The 13,318-nt window shown below is 46.4% G+C and overlaps 1 protein-coding gene across 7 annotated transcripts in view; it reads left to right on the top strand.

The window, feature by feature from the left end:
- Positions 1 to 13,318, top strand: part of DEPTOR (DEP domain containing MTOR interacting protein) — a 164,181-nt gene that overhangs the window by 7,561 nt on the left and 143,302 nt on the right. The gene's annotated exons all lie outside the window — the stretch shown is intronic.

Raw genomic sequence — 13,318 nt, 5'->3', positions numbered from 1 at the left:
ACACGCCCATCACTCCTGATGCACGCCCTGTCACTCACGATGCACACCCCGTCACTCACGACGCACACCCCGTCACTCCGGATGCACGCCCCGTCACTCACGTCACTGAGCTCTGCCTCCTGTAGATCAGCAGCGGCACTAGGTTCTCAAAGGAGGGCAATGAATGTAAGGCGCTTGAATCGTCCCCAAACCAGCCACCCTCCACCGCCGCCCTCCCCGGGCCCCAGGGAAACTTGCCCTCCATGAGCCGATCCCTAGTGCCAGAAAGGTTGGGGAGTGCTGGCGTAGACAACGTGTTTGAGAGTGGCCCCTATGGGTGGCCAACAGTATGGAGCTTAGCTCTGCTAGACGTGGTAACCAAGGGGAACAGCAGCAAAGCTGCTGCCTAGATGCTCCTACAGAAGTGTAGAGATCCAAACGGAAGGAAGATGCCTTTATTTTCCTAAAAAGCAGAGAGGATATCCTGGCGTCTGGGAAATTACCACCTGTTCAGATAAAGAAAAGGAGGGGGGGCTTCAGAAAATGGAGAGCTGCTCTATTTGGGGTCGGGCAGAGGAGCCATGTGTAGAGCTGAGTTGCCTTTGAACTGGAGGCTTTGCCCGTTTACAGACCCTGTTCCATGGGCATCTTTTCCACTTCACTCCTTGGAGGTGGGGGCATCTCGCACGGACCTGGCACAGAGCAAGCTCAGCAAAAGGTTCCTTTCCTGGAGAGGGAGCCTGGGAAGGTGCTTTGTCATTTGCAGGAACCCTCGTGCAAATGGAAGACAGTGTGCGCTCAGTAAATGGTTGTGGAATAATTTTACAGTTCTCTTCACTTATGCAAGCCTGTCTCTGAAACAACGGCAGTGTTGCTTATGAATAATGTTTGTGATGACTTTTCTAAAAGGCCAGTGCTGGTATTTAGATCCTGCCTTCTGACGACTTTGGAATCAATAAACCTGAAAATAAGTCAAATGCCTACCCCTCAAAAGAAGAGAATAAGAGATGATGGATGATTCTTCTCTCCTGTAATTCCTACTATTTATTTGGATCAGGAACTCACATCCCTTTATCAGACAGCAGCTCTTAATTGGTTGGTGTCTCTGAGTTTAGTGTTGAGGAAAAGACACGGGGAACAGTATGAACCCTCTGTCTGCCCAGTACCTCACCGCCGTTAGCTCTGTTCCTCATTATGTACTAAGGAGAGAGGTGGGTTCCAGCTCTGGGACCTCTGTCCCAGTGTTACCAGCTTTAACTGCACTTGGAGGCTTATGCCTGTGACTTTTATGGATTGTGAGACGCTAGGAGGCCACAGTCGGGCAGGGCTGGTAAACGGCCATGCCCCACGGTGCCGCCAGCGAGGGCGACAGGGCCTCTCTCATCCGGGCTGAGATGGTCCATACTGGATGCAGGGACTTACCCGGGTCTGCACGAAGAGCCACCCTGCTGTAGCTTTTCAGACATTTTTAAGGGTGACGAGGAGAGGCGAGATGCAGAGAGAACACACGCCGGGGAGTGGGGGACAAGATGGCCTTTCAGCCGTTCAGTTTTCTGATAACAGCTGTTGCCAGGGTGTAGCAAGAGCAGACAAACGCCAAGGCCTCCAGCTGGAGGAAGCCCACAGCAGCTGCACAGGGGGGTTGGCAGCTAACGTCATCAGAGCAGGGCCCAGCTCTTTCCACTTGGAACCTTTAGCTGTTGCTCGTGGTTTTGTTATTGTTGGTGGCGTGCGTTATTTGCTTTAATTTTGATGACACTGTCTCGCTGCAATACTTGTACCTAGAGATTTCTGATTCTGGTCTTCACCCTGAGGTTCCTTTCATTGAGGTGAACTGTGGCCCAGCACCCACTCAGGTCCTGGGCCCTCCTTTGATCGTCCAGCTCTGTGGGCTGTCCCTTGGGTGCTGAAGTTGTTACAGCTCCGACAAGCCGAGCCTTGTGCTCCGTGGCAGACCAGGTAGCCTTCTGAAGGAGGCTCGTTCAAAATGCTCAGAAGCTTCTCCAGTCACAACTTAGAGTATGAGAAACAAAGTGTTAGCGTGAACGTCCTCTCATTAAGAGACAAAGCCGTGTCTTGTGCTGTCCTGTTTTCATTACGGTTAGATTAGTGCCTGTACTTTATTACATGTGAAGTTTCGCTGTTTTCTAACAAGTTGTAAAATTCTGGAGGAATACACTATGAGTGGTGTGGCCACAAAAAAAAGAAAAAAAAAGCAAGGAGGAACGGGAAGGGGGTAGTGCAGAGATGTATAATGAGGTGCTGGGTTAAGAACAACCAGGGTATAAGTGGGTGCTTCCAGCTCAGTCTGTAAAGAATCTGCCTGCAATGCAGGAAACCCGGGTTCAATCCCTGCGTCGGGAAGATCCCCTGGAGAAGGAAATGGCAACCCACTCCAGTGTTCTTGCCTGGAGAATCCCCTGAACAAAGGAGCCTGGCAGGCTACAGTCCACGGGGTCACAGAGTTGGATATGACTTATCGACTAAACCACCAGAGTATAAATGTGCAGGTTTGCAAAGAAGGTATATTAAGAAAGGACTGTTTTTTTCTATCTTAAAAGAAGATTTAGCACATTTTCAGTTGAGGATCCTGGGTTAGTTTTCTATCAAAAAGTAGTTCTATTTATAAGGTTAGTACACTGTTTATAAAGAAAGCTGAGTGCTGAAGAATTGATGCTTTTGAACTGTAGTGTTGGAGAAGACTCTTGAGAGTCCCTTGGACTGCAAGGAGATCCAACCAGTCCATCCTAAAGGAAATCAGTCCTGAATATTCATTGGAAAGACTAATGTTGAAGCTGAAACTTCAATACTTTGGCCACCTGATGCGAAGAGCTGACTCATTGGAAAAGACCCTGATGCTGGGAAAGATTGAGGGCAGGAGAAGAGGACGACAGAGGATGAGATGGTTGGATGGTGTCACCGACTCAATGGACATGAGTTTGGGTGGACTCCAGGAGTTGGTGATGGACAAGGAGGCCTAGCGTGCTGCTGTCCATGGGGTCTCAAAGGGTCGGACACGACTGAACGAATGAACTGAACTGACACTGTTTTCAGGCACATATACAGAGTCCAGTAAAGTGTGAGTTTTTTGAATTGTAGAAATCCTATTTTCCTTCCCGATTCCTTTCCTCTCATAGCTCAGCTGGTAAAGAACCGCCTGTAATGCGGGAGACCTGGGTTGGATCCCTGGGTGGGAAGATCCCCTGGAGAAGGGAGAGGCTACCCACTCCAGTATTCTGGCCTGGAGAATTCCGTGGACTGTATAGTCCATGGGGTTGTTTCACTTTCACTTTCCTCTCCTCTCCTCCAGGAGGAAAGGAGAATGGGGTAAATTTGTATCCTATTTTCATCGAGTTTTTTATAGAAATTCTACTTACGTTTGCTCTTTAACATTTCCATAAATGAAAATGCCTTTCACCAAATGTATGCACTGCAAAAACCAGAGGTTTATTCTGTGTGGTGACATAAACTCTTATGCTGAGATGCCAAGTGCCTCTTATATCATCTTTAGTTAAGCTATAATAAGCTTGATAAAATAAAACTTTACCAAAGTTCCTACTTGTACTATTTTCTTCTTAAAAACACAACAAGATCAATTTAGAGATAAGGTTTTGAGGCAGTTATCTGATGCATAACCAGGATTCATTTTCCTTCACATTTGTTAGAATTTACTTTGTTAATGACTGTATTGTAGACTCGGGTAGTCCAACCTAGCAGTGGGTATGACCTATCTCTATGAAAGGGGATGAATAAACCTTGGTTGCCATGATAAAAGACACCGCCCTGCTACTATCCTTGTGAGAGCCGAACGTTATCAGAGCATTTAAGGACATTCCAATATGAGGAACATGAGTGAATCAGCTTTTTCCTCCAACACTTTATTGTGAAAACTTTCAGACATACAGACAAGTGTGGAGAATTCCAGTGAATGTTCTTGTCTCCTCCGCTCAGACCTCACCGTTAACGTTCCGCCGTACTTGCTTTATCACATGACTGTCTTTATATTCATCCTTCCGTCTAGCCATCAATTCATCTTATTTTTTTTAGCATTTCAGAATAAGTTACAGACAATAATACACTTTTTCTAAACCTTCAACATGGAATTTACTAGCTTGTACTATTCATTTATAATTCTCTTTTTTTTTAAATTTGAAGAAGAGTAGGACTTTATTGTGGAGAAGGCAATGGCACCCCACTCCAGCACTCTTGCCTGGAAAATCCCATGGACGAAGGAGCCTGGTGGGCTGCAGTCCATGGGGTCGCTAAGAGTCGGACATGACTGAGCTACTTCACTTTCACTTTTCACTTTCCTGCATTGGAGAAGGAAATGGCAACCCACTCCAGTGTTCTTGCCTGGAGAATCCCAGGGATGGCAGAGCCTGGTGGGCTGCCATCTATGGGGTCGTACAGAGTCGGACACGACTGAAGCGACTTAGCAGCAGCAGCAACAGGACTTTATTGATTCATTTTTTTTAATTGAAGTATAGCTGATTTACAATGTTGTGTGAGTTTCAGGTGTACCAAAGTGATTCAGTTGTATATATGTGTACACACTTTTTCAGGTTCTTTTCCATCCTAGGTTATTATAAGGCATTGAATACAGTTCCCTGTGCTGTAGGGTGAGTCCTTGTTTATCTGTTTTATGTATAGTAGTGGCTATCTTGTTAATTCCAAAACTCCGAATTTATTCCTCTCCCCCACCTTCCCCTTTGGTAGCCGTAAGTTTATTTGTATCTGAAGGGCTACAGTCCGTGGGATGGCAAAGAGGCAGACAGGACTGAGTGAGGAGCACTTTCACTTTTCACTTATGTGTATCAATTTTTTTGGATTCTGCATATGAAATGAAAGGGAAAGTCGCTCAGTCATGTCTGACTCTTTGAGATCCCATGGACTGTTCTCCAGGCAGTAATATTGGAGTTTGTAGCCTTTCCCTTCTCCAGCAGATCTTCCTGACCCAGGAATCAAACCGGGGTCTCCTGCAGTACAGACCGATTCTTTACCAGCTGAGCATGTAGATGGTATCATATATTTATGTTTCTCTGTCTGACTTCACTTAACTCTAATATTCTCTAGTAACATCCATGTTGCTGCAAAGATTTTTTTTTTGAGATAAAACTTACACAATGAAATGCACCCTCTGAGGAGTGTTGACTCAGACATACACCTGTGAAACCCAAACCCCTATCCTGATATCTTCGAATGCTTTTGGCGCCAAGAAACAGAAAATCAACTCAAACAACATGTTGACCTCATAACTGGAAATCCAGGAGACGTGAGTAACCAGTTGCTGCCACGTGCATATGTAACCATGTGTCTCTGAGACAATACTGTGTCCTTAGAATTATGCTGCTGGACTCTTAGAGCTGTCATCTATGGAGTCTTTACTTCCCTCTCCTTTCCAGAAGTGTTCAGCAGAAGTGCAAAGCTGAGGGAAAAGTTAGATTTTACTTTTTGAAGCTAAAAGCTGTTTCAACAGCAGCACGACAGGCTCTGTTGTCCTGCCATATCCACGCGGGATCCCTCTCAGTATCGTATCACTAGTTCCATAAATAATTCCCAAACCCCATCTAGATGTCAGACACTGGGTTAGGTGCTGGGGAGGAGGAGGACCTTCATTTCTCAGGCTTCCCTCTGTGATCACTTGCATCTCTCAGCGTTTCAAGCACACTTGCGGCCTCCTATGGATCAGAAACTTTATTTTTCACTTTTACGCTTTAAGGTTTCCAAATTGTGAAATATACCAAGTGCAGAATAATGTAAAGAACAGCACTCTCAAGGTGGCAGTTCTGGACTTTGTTCATCTGTATTTGTCCTGCAGCAGAATTGATTTCAGGACGGGGTGGATACCCCAGGGGAGTGGAGTCCGCAAGGATGCCAGTCGGGGAGGGGGGAGGGACAAGAGGTGTATATTACATGAATCTAATGTCTTGTGTATCTTTGGATAGTAAACTTATTTTAAAACCTGAACATATGATAATTATAATTTAATAAATTCATATATTTACAGTAAATATAAAAACTGAGAGACACTGAAAATAAATTATTGAAAGTTAAAGGTGGGGAGTCCTGAGGACGCTGTTGGGCATTTCGGCAGAGGAGGACACTTAGGAGCGGAGGCCATGCTGGTAGCATAAGGGACGAACACGGCCCCGGAAACTCCTGCAGGCGAGGGGGCAGTGAGAGGGGAGAGACGGGGGCCTGGGACTGCAGGGGAGGGGGCAGTGAGAGGGGAGAGACAGGGGCCGGGGGCCTGGGACTGCAGGCGAGGGGGCAGTGAGAGGGGAGAGACAGGGGCCGGGGGCCTGGGACTGCAGGGGAGGGGGCAGTGAGAGGGGAGAGACAGGGGCCGGGGGCCTGGGACTGCAGGGGAGGGGGCAGTGAGGGGGGGAGACGGAGGCCGGGGGCCTGGGATGCCAGGCGCGCTGGGAGGTGACTTCACGCGCGACAGGAAGCCGGGTGCCAGGCTCCGGGTGCCCGAGTGGGCGCCTCTTCCCTAACAAGCTTGGGCAGTAGATGGGTTCAGTGCAGGCATCTTCTCAGAGCGTGTAGGGAAGTTTGCACAAAAGAGTTAGAGATGATGAGAGTGTTCGCTGACGAGGGCGACCACGGTGTGCTTTATAGAGAAGAGAGGCAGAGTTGGATGGTCCGGGTGTTCACTACACAGTGACAGCGGCGCAGTACCAGGCCTCGTCCTGTGCGCCTGCGTGTGTTTACACTGTGTCATGAATCCTGATAATAATTCTATTATCCCTATTTTTAAGTGGAAGAAACTAAGGCATGAGCACTTTGACCAAAATCACAGAGGTGGTGAATACGGGAGCTTGTTGTTGAACCCAGGCCCTCGGGGTTTCTGTTAGATGCAAACAAGTATGGAAATGACTCTGCAAACCGTCAAGAAGTGAGGCCCATCCTCTTGTCTCCAAGTCACAGACTAAGCCAGGTGGAGAGGGGAGAAAGATACAGGCACTTCAGTAATGTATGGGGCAGCATAAGAGGAGTGATGTGCTGGGTGGTTCAAACAGTGATGGGAATCTCTTGGCTTATGTAATGTTGAATTTCAGCGGCGGGGCGACTTCGCATGAGAGCCCCAGGTCTGTTTCTCTTAAACTCTCTTGATTCTGCCTTTCTCTGTGCTTTTACTTTGCCTTCGTGAAGGCTGCTTCTGTACCCGATGGTGGCCACCAGCGCCGATCCAGATTGAGGAGAGAGGACTTCTGTGGGCCCCCTGGGGAGGCTCTGTGCTTCCGTCGCAGGGGTTCAGGTCTGCTCCCTGGCCAGGGGACTTCTGCATGCCACAGGGAACGGCCAGAAAGAGAGAAAAAAGGTTGAAGAGAGGGTTGCCTGCCGCCAACCACCTACGGAAGTCTCGAGGAGCTTTCATGTTCTTGGGTCGTCTTGACTCACGAGATATTAAGACATATTAAGACAGAGCAAAGTCCTTCGCTGGCTTACCCATCTGCAGTGTTTCAGCAGGAAGGGTGATGTTACTCTGACTGCCTTAAGTCGAGCAGGACGCCTGCCCCCCACCTTGGGGTTACAGGTGGAGTCGTAGCTGCCATGCTGTGGTGAAGGATTCATTGAGTGTTCGGGGGATAAGCCCAGTGTCCTTCATAAAAGATTACTTGGGCTCAGTGATGAGAAAACACTGCAAAAAAATTGTGCAGCGTGTGATGTCATTAAGGCCAAATTTTAGGAGAAATAAAGTTGAGAGGTACAGAGCTTATAGAGAAGAAAAGTTGCTAACAGAAAAGCCACAGGAAGATACAATTTGGGAAAGGTTAGGAGACATTGATGGGGCTTCCCTGGTGGCTCAGTGGTAGAGAATCCACCTGCCAATGCAGGAGATGGAGATTCAATCCCTGGGCCAGGAAGACCCCCTAGAGAAGGAAACGGCAGCCTGCTCTAGTATTCATGCCTGGAGAATCCCATGGACTGAGGAGCCTGGCAGGCTGCAGTCCATAGAGTTGCAAAGAGTTGGATACGACTGAGCGTACACGTGGGCAGGAGGTGTTGGCATATATCCTGGACACTAGTGCTTTCAAAGTCCTTTTCCCTCTAAACCTCCCCGTTGTGACGGCCACCTGCTCACCATCCATATGCTCCTTCCCTCACCTCCCACCCCTCGCTACTGTCTGAATTGGAAGAGATGCCTCTGGTGTTTGGGTTTTTCTCAGTAATAGAAGTAAAATAGAACTCTCAACAGATGACTAAATTGGAGGTGGCTCAGGTTCAAATTGCAAAGAATGATTTTTGCATCACTTGGGTTTTGATGTCTTTCCAAGTAACACCTCCACCCAGAAGGACTCCTGACCAAAGCAGTAGAAAAGTCGTCTCTTTGTTTAAGCACGGCTGCTTTAGGAATAAAGTTGCAGACTTTCTGGGGAAGCTGCAAAAATGTTCTTTATTTACATAACTAAGAAAGGTTACTTTCAGGTCTTGTGTTTTGGTGAATTTTGTTAGTGTTTCCCCTGCATTCTCCAGAGATTGGAAATAGGTACCTTCAGTGATCAAGAAGGCAGGTTTTTTTGCCACTGTTAGGAAAATTTAAGCTTATATCTCATTGCACGATTGCATTGACTTCACAATAGCGACTTTGGTGTTCATTTTGTATTGCATCTTACCGTAAAGATAACTAACAAAAATAAATCCAAATTTATTCTTCTGGTTTTATTCTTGGATAATAGCTGCATGAGTTTAGCTTTTTATTCTTCAGAATGGGTGGCATGTGCACTGTTGCAGTAAACCTTTCTTCCTCGAGTCCTGACAAGGAACTGTGATCTGAATCGGGACTTTTCCTATGCCCACGTCGGCTGCAAAAGAGAGACACTCCAGAGAAGCCCATCGAGAAGCGTCCTTGGAATCTAGGAAGCTGGGCTTGGAGCCAGCGTATTTGCTACGTGTTCACCGTTTGCTGACTTGGCAGGAATCAGGGCTTTACGCCAAGAAGGGCAGAGTGTGATTACTCAGGTCTTTATCATAATTTACAGTTATGCCTCTCAAGTGGAGGTGTAGTGGTTAGGGCCAGGAATCCCTTAGAAACCACGATCCCGAGGCACCGGCGGACAAAACCTTCCGATTATTTCCAAGCCTAATGAGCCAGAGGGACTTGCTGCAGCGCCACTTTGGGTGGTTATTTTGCTGCTAGATAACTTGATTTCTGAAAGGGGAACACAGGGAAAGAGAGGAAGTTGGTTTGGCTCTTTGTCAGCAGTTCTGGAAGAATGTTTATTCAGGGCGGAGTTTGAGCACTCTGAGAATTCAGGGATTATCAGAACATTTCAGTCCTTTGATGTCCTGCCTACCCAGCAAATGCTCCTTAGCTGACCCCCTGCCCTCTGCCAGAGAAAGCTCCTCCTGGCCGGGGCTCAGTGTGTTCCCCACAGCTTCCAAGTGTGCGGGTGGGGAGGGGTGGCCCCCTCAGCGTTGCAATCAGGCTCACGGAATCTGGAATCTGACATGCGTTTAGGGAGATCACTGCTGTCCTTAGTGGTGGCTTATGCGGAAAAAAAAAAAGATTTTTAAAATGCAAGTTAGCCTACTTTCCTTAAGAGAACACCTCCCTTTTTTTGTTTGTTTGTTTGTTTGTTTTACTCTGTAGTCAAAAATGCTCCTCTTGATAAGAGCAGAGCAGTAGATATTAAATTATGTAGCTTGGGGCTTTCTGGGAGATAGGCCTTTATGGAGATTATAGTACAATATGTAAAAGAAGAAGACACACTTATTTAGAGCTGTTTAGTGGTCCATTCAGAGACATGTTCAGAGGTTGAATCTGAGATAGAGTGTCGCTTAAAACTGCGTGTACTGGAGGCAGATGTTTTTCAGTATTTGTCCACAAGCCCTTGAGAACGGCGTCTTCTCTGTGGGCCTGGACCACCTCCTGTACCGGCAGGATTAGTCAAGGCGAGTGTGTTTCTCACGGGGCAGATGAGGAAGCTCTTTCTTCTCAAGAAAGAGAAGGCTCGCTCTTCTCCAAGAGCTTTGCGTCCAGCTTGATGGGCCTCCTAGAGGAGGGTCACAGTGACTGCATCCCTGCCTCCTCTTCCCCTTCAGACTTAGGAAAGGAAGGTGTCAGCAAAGGGCGACACCTTCTAATTTTTATTTTTTTGGCCATACCACAGGGCGTGTAGGATATTAGTTCCCTGATAGGGATCAAAGCCCCTGCACTGGAAGCACAGAGACGTCACCGCTGGACACCAGAAAAGTCCAGCAGCTTCTGAAAGGGAGCGTCCAGCTCTCGCTGCCAGACTGTTCTCGTGACTCAGGGGAATGGGTGCTATGGGCCGTCCGGTGCCTCGTACAGACACGTCAGGCGGTCTACAGCCCTTTCGACGTTTGTCCTCCTTGTGTAGTGAGCGGGGAGAAGGTGAATCCCGTGGTTTCTGGTGTGGATTAAAGAACCTTTCCTGGGGTGACACATGGTCCTCCGCCCCTTCGTTATTCCGGAGCTGGGCGTGAGTGTGAAGCCGCCTGACAGACCGCATGCTTCTGCTCACAGGAAGGGCCCTGGCCCCGGCTTCCCAACCTCCCTGTAACGCAAGCAAAAGCATGGCCTTATCCCTGGGTTACAAGTAGTGTGAACTCAGGCGCCCGCGGGTCAGAGCTGGGCCTCTGGAGACCTGCTGCTGCGGGGAGCAGGCTCCAGTCCAGGGCAGCCCACCCACCGGCAGGGTGAGGTGGGCCTCTCGGGTGGCGTCCACAAATCCTGCTGAGTCCCTCACATCCAGAGGGTCCAAGGGCCCTCTGCACACTCCCTGCGTGACATATGGCACCTTCTTCTTTCTTAGATCCAGAACTTCTCTGCCTAAAATCCAGGAAGAGGCGTTTCAATGCTCCAAGTGCATTTTGACTTACTCTGAAGTTTTGAAACGAGGACTTTAAACTTTACCTTATTTTATAAATGAGGGTATTTAGTTCAAAAGTCAAACTCGGTTAGGTCTTTTAACCTCTGGCCCTGTTTTTAATTGCTTAATACCCAGTTTCCTTTTGCTGGGACCTTTGAAGTTTGACTTGCCTCTGAATATTCTGTGTTGGGCGAAAATGAAACTTAGATCTACAGTGATACTTATGTCTACACACATGAAGAAGATGAAGAGCAACATTAATACATTGAAAATTTTATTAAGAAATATTTGAAAGCTAAAGGGACTTCCCTGGGGTCCAGTGGGTAAGCTCGGTGCTCCCAGTGTAGGGACCTGGGTTCGGTCTCCGTTGGGAACCGTCCCTCATGCTTCAACCGAGAGTCCGCAGCCGCAGCGAGGATTAGAAGAATGCAGAACTCTCAGGGTTGGGGAATTTTGGATTCAAGACAGAATAAGTATAAAGATTTTCTAAGCTCTCAGGGGAGATTTGGGCATAATGCCAGAATTTTCAAGTATCCTGAGGGGAAAAAAAAAGACTTTACTTAATTAGCCATATAAAATCCTCCACTATTTGTTTTCTAATTACTTCCCCCATCATGTGTGCCTCAGACCTGTGTCTTTGTTGCAGAAGTTGACATGAATAACGTATATGTGACTACAGACTTATGTCCTCTGTGCACTCTTGCCCAAAAGCTCGTATTCCTTTTGGTAAAAGCCATGTTAAGACTATAATGCTGTTTTAACCAAATGTGAAATGTTTACTTTATTTTCTCGCATGTATTTTTTTCCTTCACCCAACCCTCTGTCAGCCACTATAGATCGAAAATAGTGTTATAGTTATACAGTCATATCATTCTCTAATGTCTCCTTTTCCTGTGATACAGCACTTTCTTCCTTTTTGTCCTTCATTGAACAGTTGCTTGTGTGTATACATATTTTTTCAGGATTCTTCATAGCACTAAACAAGAAATTATGCTAGAGATTGGTTATTACTTAGCTGGTTTGCACTTTAACCACTTACAACTCTTCTCACCCCTGTTAATTCTTACTCTTGGTCTCAGGACCTAATCTAAGAACTGAATAAAGAAGGAATTACCTGCTTTTTTCCATTCATCTCCATGTGTCCTGTTAATGGGAAAAGTTGTGTGTCAGATAGGAAAGAAGGAATACCCACATTCATTTAGACACTTACCATAAACTTAAAGAAGTTAATGCTTTACATCTATGCAGAAATATGTATTTAAATTGTTAGTCAAGAACCTCAATTCGACCAAGTGTCTATTTTCAGAGACAAGTCTTTTGTCATCAGCAATTGGAATAGCTTTTGCTTTGTAAAACCTTTTTTAAAAAACCTAACAGATCTGTTATGAAACAACCGTTGTCTATACTCTTTGAATCTCCATACAGCTCAAAGTAATTTGCTAGCCCGTGTCAGGATCTTGCGGGGACTTGCCTGGTGGTCTGGAGGCTGAGGCTCTGGGCTCCCAATGCAGGGGACCCAGGTTTGATCCCTGGTCAGGGAACCGGATCCCACATACCACAACTCAGAGTTTGCATGCAGCAGCTAAAGATCCCACTTGCCACAGCGAAGATAGAAGATCCCGCGTGGTGCAGCTGAGACCCATGTCACCAAATGAATAAGTAAACATCTTGCAGTGTCCGTCGGTCTCGAAGGTCCTAAACGTCACCCGGACACTTCTTGCCTACCTGATTGGAAATCCTTCCAGCAGTTGGCCCTCCTCCGTTAGTGAGAGTCTTAGGCATATCCTCCGAGTACTGTATACAGGCCCTGTTTTCTAAGCTTCCTTCTGCAGCCTTCTGCCGAATCTGTAAGAGCCTCTATATCCTTTCAGTAAAATCCCTTTTTGCTTAAATTAGCCAGAATTAGTTTTGGGTTCTCATAACCATCATTGACACAGAAATTAATACTGGGAATGAGGCATCTAACAGAAATCACAAATCCTATTACATGGGTGTGTATTTTTCTACTTTTCCATTGTGTGTGTGTGCGTGTGCGTGTGTGTGTGTGTGTGTGCGTGTGTGTGTGCGTGTGTGCGCTGAAAGCACAGAGTCAGGGATATTTATATAAAATATTGTTGGCTACAAAGTGTCAACAAAGACTAACTCTACTTGGAATAGAATAATCATCTTACAATCCCTCCAGTTTGTTTGAGCTTTACTCATATAAAAAGTGTTTGACTTGTAACCACATTTGTTATGTAGAAGGCTGTATACGATTCTATTTTTGAAACTCGTGACATATCCACTGTTTAGGAATAGGGGGGAATATAAATAAATGCTTGTTGACTGATCCCTTATGGAAAGTGAAATTGCTTTTAGTTTTGAAGTCATGAAATTTCATTTTTATCTTTCCTCCTTAAAAAAAATAGGGAAACTGAGGTTTTAGGAATTGCACTTCTCTCTGCTTTAGATTTGACATTGAGCATAAGAAGCAGGGTGTTTTATTTAATTCAATCGGT

Source organism: Bos grunniens, chromosome 14 (genome assembly GCF_055505025.1).
Source record: "Bos grunniens cultivar Pamir isolate PY7600 chromosome 14, Bosgru_T2T1.0, whole genome shotgun sequence".
Taxonomy (NCBI): domain Eukaryota; kingdom Metazoa; phylum Chordata; class Mammalia; order Artiodactyla; family Bovidae; genus Bos; species Bos grunniens.
Note: the sequence above shows the minus strand (reverse complement) of the source record. Positions and strands in the feature narration are given on the sequence as shown.